The sequence below is a fragment of the Convolutriloba macropyga genome, unplaced genomic scaffold (genome assembly GCF_964194025.1).
Source record: "Convolutriloba macropyga unplaced genomic scaffold, txConMacr16.3 SCAFFOLD_4007, whole genome shotgun sequence".
NCBI classification, from domain to species: Eukaryota; Metazoa; Xenacoelomorpha; order Acoela; family Convolutidae; genus Convolutriloba; species Convolutriloba macropyga.
In genome coordinates this window covers 13,219-20,000 of record NW_027453605.1, presented here as the reverse complement: position 1 = coordinate 20,000, position 6,782 = coordinate 13,219, and the positions used below count along the sequence as shown (strand labels likewise).

Here is a 6,782-nt window from a genome sequence, read left to right as displayed (position 1 = left end):
ATTCGCCATTACTAAGGGATTCTCAGTTGATTTCTTTTCCTCCCCTTACTGATATGCTTAAGTTAAGGGGGTTCTCTCGCCCAATTCAGGTTATGTAGTTGATTGTCTCTTAATTGGTTCACTGACCAATATGAGACAGAAACCGATTCAGCAGTTTTGTTCGCTACTACTATCAAACACAGGTCGAAGTTTCCATTCAGTCATTAATTCCAACTTTCAAATGTTGTTGTTTCAGCTTTCGCTTACTAGAAGCAAACATAATACTCGCTGCAATACAGACCTCGGGAAACCCTCACCGTGAATAAGGTTCACTCACATATTTCACTACATTTTGCGTGGGATTGGAGATGAGGCTACTCGTTCTTGCTCAGTACTAGGCTGAAAATTAACGAAACTTCGTTACAAACGTTCACATGTTGATGTTTCCGCTTTCGCGTACTCGAAACAACATAATACTAGTCTTTGTAATTTAGTTTCATAATTTCAACTGTTCTCATGCAGAATTTTTGCTCATTCTTATCCCAAATTTTGACCTGGCTACTAGTTACACTCCTTGTACTTATTGCAAAATGACCACAAATTTCAACAGCTTTCAACATGTTGCTGTTTCGGCTTTCGCTTACTACAGTCAACATAATACTCGTTGCAAAATAAGTGCTCGGCATCTGCAATTTTCCAAAGACGAAGTTTCGCCAGTTCAATTTTCGCTCGCCAATTATGGCTACTAATTCACACGGTACTGAGCTCAACAACATTAAATTTGTTCAGCAAGACTTTCACATGTTGATGTTTTGGCTTTCGCCTACTAGAAGCAACATAATACTCGTCTTGTTAGCTCATTCAATGAGAATAGCTTTTCCGTTGAGAATTTTTGCCTTCAATTGGCGTTGTAGTGAGTTTGGCTACTCAGATCACCAAATACTTGTGACAATTCGAACCAGAAATGTTTTCAATTTTCACATGCTGATGTTTCGGATTCAACCTACTAGAAGCAGCATAATACTTGTATTCAACAATTTCTGTATCAAATCCCAGTTTTCTCTGGTGCATCTTTGCCAAACTATTCCAAACTGCCTGAGTCTGAATACCAATTACAGGTACTAGTAAATGCACGTTACTAAGGACTATATAGTTCTAGGTTACTGTACACAACGACGTTCACATGTTGATGTTTCAGCTGCCGCTTACTAGAAACAACATAATACTTATCGTGCATACCTTTCCATAACTTGTCCTTTTCAGATGCATTAGTTTCCCTTTGTCTTGGCTTCTACAGTCAGACTGGCTACTAGTAACAGCACAGTACTAATCACATATCGTTCTACAGTTTGCAGACAACTTTCACATGTTGATGTTTCAGCTTTCGCCTACTAGAAACAACATAATACTCGCTGTATACATTTGTAGTTCTCTATGTAACTTTCATGTGAAGAAGTTTCGCCAGTCTTTTTGACTGTCTCAAATCTGAGTCATGCTTAGGCTACTAGTTGCTTCATAGTACTTATCGCCTCGAGATCATTGAACAAAACTTGATTTTCACATGTTGCTGTTTCAGCTTCCGCTTACTAGAAACAACATAATACTAGTCTCATTAAGTTCCGTCTCTTTGCAATTTTCTTATGAAGAAAATTCGCCATCACAATGACTCCAGCAGTTCTTGATCAAGGAATGCAATCATTGATCAGAATGCTATTATTTGAATCGGTTCTGCTTTAAGTGTTCCAATTTTATTGAAGCACCAACATAGAACATCAATGTGTTCAATCGAGAGTTATATAACCCTGAATCGGACGCAGTCAACAGCCGAAGCCGAGACCGCCTTTTGCGTTAGAGAGGTCGGTAAACAAATCTTGCGATTCATACCGAATTAACACATATAGCTGTGCTCCTCTTCGTAAAGCGAGCCAAGTGATCCCCTGTTGAAGGATGTATTTGGACCAATCTAGTAGCATTTGGTTTCCAACAAGCTCTCCCAAGTTAGCTTACTTATTGGGCTTTTCAACCAATTCGGTTGGCTACAAGCATCATCAAAGTACTAGCCACAGTTTGATCGCAAAATTCTACGACTTTCACATGTTGATGTTTCGGCTTGCGCTTAGCCTACTATAAGCAACATAATACTAGTCATATCATAGAGCGTGATCAGCTTGTGACGTTCTCATGATGAAGTTTCACCAACAGTGTCTCACTTCGAGCTTAAATCCAGCTACTAGTAACTACACAGTACTGACTGCAACGATAACTTTTATCTATACCTTTCACATGCTGCGCTTTCGGCCAGGGCCTACTAACGTCAACATAATACTCGATATAAACTTTTGTTCATGATGCAGCTTCCCCATGCAGAAGTTTCGCCTTCAAATGCTCTCTTGGCCATATGACGTAAGAAAAGGTTACTAGTAACATCACAGTACTAGCCACAGTTTGATTGCAAAATTCTACGACTTTCACATGTTGATGTTTCGGCTTGCGCTTAGCCTACTAGAAGCAACATAATACTAGTCATATCATAGAGCGTGATCAGCTTGTGACGTTCTCATGATGAAGTTTCACCAACAGTGTCTCATTTCGAGCTTAAATCCAGCTACTAGTAACTACACAGTACTGACTGCAACGCTAACTTTTATCTATACCTTTCACATGCTGCGCTTTCGGCCAGGGCCTACTAACGTCAACATAATACTCGATATAAACTTTTGTTCATGATGCAGCTTCCCCATGCAGAAGTTTCGCCTTCAAATGCTCTCTTGGCCATATGACGTAACACAAGGTTACTAGTAACATCACAGTACTAGCCACAATTTGATCGCAAAATTCTACGACTTTCACATGTTGATGTTTCGGCTTGCGCTTAGCCTACTATAAGCAACATAATACTAGTCATATCATAGAGCGTGATCAGCTTGTGACGTTCTCATGATGAAGTTTCACCAACAGTGTCTCACTTCGAGCTTAAAATCCCAGCTACTAGTAACTACACAGTACTGACTGCAACGATAACTTTTATCTATACCTTCACATGCCTGCGCTTTCGGCCAGGGCCTACTAACGTCAACATAATACTCGATATAAACTTTTGTTCATGATGCAGCTTCCCCATGCAGAAGTTTCGCCTTCAAATGCTCTCTTGGCCATATGACGTAAGAAAAGGTTACTAGTAACATCACAGTACTAGCCACAGTTTGATTGCAAAATTCTACGACTTTCACATGTTGATGTTTCGGCTTGCGCTTAGCCTACTAGAAGCAACATAATACTAGTCATATCATAGAGCGTGATCAGCTTGTGACGTTCTCATGATGAAGTTTCACCAACAGTGTCTCATTTCGAGCTTAAATCCAGCTACTAGTAACTACACAGTACTGACTGCAACGCTAACTTTTATCTATACCTTTCACATGCTGCGCTTTCGGCCAGGGCCTACTAACGTCAACATAATACTCGATATAAACTTTTGTTCATGATGCAGCTTCCCCATGCAGAAGTTTCGCCTTCAAAATGCTCTCTTGGCCATATGACGTAACACAAGGTTACTAGTAACATCACAGTACTAGCCACAATTTGATCGCAAAATTCTACGACTTTCACATGTTGATGTTTCGGCTTGCGCTTAGCCTACTAGAAGCAACATAATACTAGTCATATCATGGAGCGTGATCAGCTTGTGACGTTCTCATGATGAAGTTTCACCAACAGTGTCTCATTTCGAGCTTAAATCCAGCTACTAGTAACTACACAGTACTGACTGCAACGATAACTTTTATCTATACCTTTCACATGCTGCGCTTTCGGCCAGGGCCTACTAATGTCAACATAATACTCGATATAAACTTTTGTTCATGATGCAGCTTCCCCATGCAGAAGTTTCGCCTTCAAATGCTCTCTTGGCCATATGACGTAACACAAGGTTACTAGTAACATCACAGTACTAGCCACAATTTGATCGCAAAATTCTACGACTTTCACATGTTGATGTTTCGGCTTGCGCTTAGCCTACTAGAAGCAACATAATACTAGTCATATCATAGAGCTTGATCAGCTTGTGACATTCTCATGATGAAGTTTCACCAACAGTGTCTCATTTTGAGCTTAAATCCAGCTACTAGTAACTACACAGTACTGACTGCAACAATAACTTTTATCTATACCTTTCACATGCTGCGTTTTCGGCCAAGGCCTACTAACGTCAACATAATACTCGATATAAAATTTTGATCATGATGCAGCTTTCCCATGCAGAAGTTTCGCCTTCAAATGCTCTCTTGGCCATATGACGGAACACCAGGTTACTAGTAACATCACAGTACTAGCCACAGTTTGATTGCAAAATTCTACGACTTTCACATGTTGATGTTTCGGCTTGCGCTTAGCCTACTAGAAGCAACATAATACTAGTCATATCATAGAGCGTGATCAGCTTGTGACGTTCTCATGATGAAGTTTCACCAATAGTGTTTCATTCGAATTGGTTCTGCTTTAAGCTCTCCAATTGTTTTGGATGAACCAGTTTTGCCCTTCGAAGCCACTTTTGTGAGCTTTTGTGGGTCTTTACCAAGAGGATATACCTCAAGGCCTCTTTCAATTCCTTTAAGTTCTTTCAACTCCTTTACAGTTTCTAGGTTCACATAGCTGCAAACCTTATTTCTAGTTTTAAGTCTGGCCAACTTGGGGAGAGTTGGTGCAGACCGTGACCAATTCTAGTAGGATGCCACAACAAGAATGTGATCAACTTAGCTTGTCGATGAACCTGCCCCACATTCAAACAACTCTATCGCCTTTTCCTCGTATAGTTATATGCGAGGGCCTCTCATAGAGAGCGCTGTTAGCAACCTTTTCCACATAGACGATAAAGTTGTGAGTGTTTTGCACATGGCTGTTGTCATCACCACGTGACGAGTCAACTCAGCTTGACTCTCTACACTCCGACAAGCTTTGCACATACGCCTTTAGTTCAGTATGTGTCTTTAATCTGACTCCGGTGCCTCAAGCCGGAAAAATTGTCAGATTATGATCATTATCGGTTAGTCATCCCGATGCAAGATCGTATCGTACTGTCTTTGTCTACCTCCAGATTCCGAAGAACAGGAGGAGACTCTCCCAGACCTACATATCTGGGAGAATGTTCAGAGGGCGAGAAGCTGTGGATTACTCTCCCCTAAGAACTGACTAAACTTTACCCTCGTCCAAGGTAAGTTTATTTTAGCTAGCCTTCTATGTAAAGGATCTGAGGCTAAGCTGTGTTTTTTCGAGCCTTTGGCTCGGAGCAAGTTCAGTGGGCGCCCCGAGTAGCTCAACTCTTTCCCACTGAACAGCGCAACGCTCTGTCACTCGCTGGGATTTTTGCGTGTCGGTTCTAACCACGCGACTTGTGGACCTTTTTAGGCCTTTCTCATTCACAAGTCTATAGCTGGGCTTCTATAACCCAGCTTCTGAGATCTAGATAGCTGCAGTTCTGCTAGGCTGCTTTTGCTAACTAGTCTCCCTTTAAGCAGTCCCTTGCCATGACTGCTGAACTATGTATCCACACAAGTAGTTTTTGAGCTCGATACATAATTCGAGATTGGTTGCCAAGCAATCTCTAGCGACAGAGCGTCATGCGCACTACAGACATGGCCTCTACCAGCAGCCATGCCCGAAGGAATCAATCACTGATCCTTCCGCAGGTTCCCCTACGGAAACCTTGTTACGACTTTTACTTCCTCTAGACAATTAAGCTCGATCCGCTTCATCCCGTTGCCGGAGACCGAAGTCCCAACAGTAGGAATTTGCAATTCTTGCTTAACTATCCAATCAGTAGTAGCGACGGGCGGTGTGTACAAAGGGCAGGGACGTAATCCCTATGAGTTGTTGACTCATAAGTACCAGGAATTCCTGGTTCACGTCTGCAAGTTACAACAGACGATCCCCTTGAAGCGCTGTACTTTTCTCTGATTGCCCAGTCCATTTCGGACCAAGGGCTGAGTACTCAATCTAAAAGTACACAGTGTAGCGCGCGTGCAGTCCAGAACATCTAAGGGCATCACAGACCTGTTATAGCCTCACTTCATCTGCGGTATTTAATTCCGCATAGTTCCTCTAAGAAGTGTTTGAATTCACATATAGTGAATTTCATTATTTAGATGGAGAAGATCTCGTTCGTTATCGGAATTAACCAGACAGATCACTCCACTAACTAAGAACGGCCATGCACCACCGCCCATATAATCATGAAAGATATTCAATCTGTCAATCCTTAAGATGTCTGGACCGGGTGAGTTTTCCCGTGTTGAGTCAAATTAAGCCGCAGGCTCCACTCCTGGTGGTGCCCTTCCGTCAATTCCTTTAAGTTTCGATTTTGCAACCATACTTCCCCCGGAACCAATAAACTTTGGTTTCCCGGTTAATCTCTTGCCAAGTCAAGATCGACTTTGACAAATTGTAGGTTGGTATAGTTTATGGTCAGAATTACGAGGGTATCTAATCCTCTTCAATACTCTGACTTTCGTTCTTGATTAATGAAAACATTCTTGGCAAATGCTTTCGCAGTAGTTTGTCTTGCCACGATCCAAGAATTTCACCTCTAACGTAGCAATACAAATGCCCCCGTCTGTTCCTTTCAATCATTACCGCACTCAGCCAACCGGCATCAATCGAGTAGCGGGTCATTCTCCATTATTCCATGCTTTATTATTCGATCCCAAAGGATGCTTTGAACACTCTAATTTTCTCAGGGTGAAAACACCGTTTCCACAGTTCGTCACATTTAAGTGCAAACTATTTCTTCGATGCGAAGGATGAGCGGA

The 6,782-nt window shown here is 41.8% G+C and overlaps 1 non-coding gene and 1 pseudogene across 1 annotated transcript in view; both read right to left on the bottom strand.

The window, feature by feature from the left end:
* The window catches only part of LOC142358411 (large subunit ribosomal RNA), a 3,524-nt gene extending 3,430 nt beyond the window's left edge, over nucleotides 1-94 (bottom strand). Inside the window, exon 1 of the ribosomal RNA XR_012761814.1 lies at nucleotides 1-94. This exon is cut by the window's left edge and continues 3,430 nt beyond it. This is a non-coding gene — a ribosomal RNA (large subunit ribosomal RNA).
* A 1,682-nt stretch (nucleotides 95-1,776) lies between these two features.
* On the bottom strand, nucleotides 1,777-1,928 carry LOC142358410 (5.8S ribosomal RNA; annotated as a pseudogene).
* Nucleotides 1,929-6,782: the final 4,854 nt, after the last annotated feature.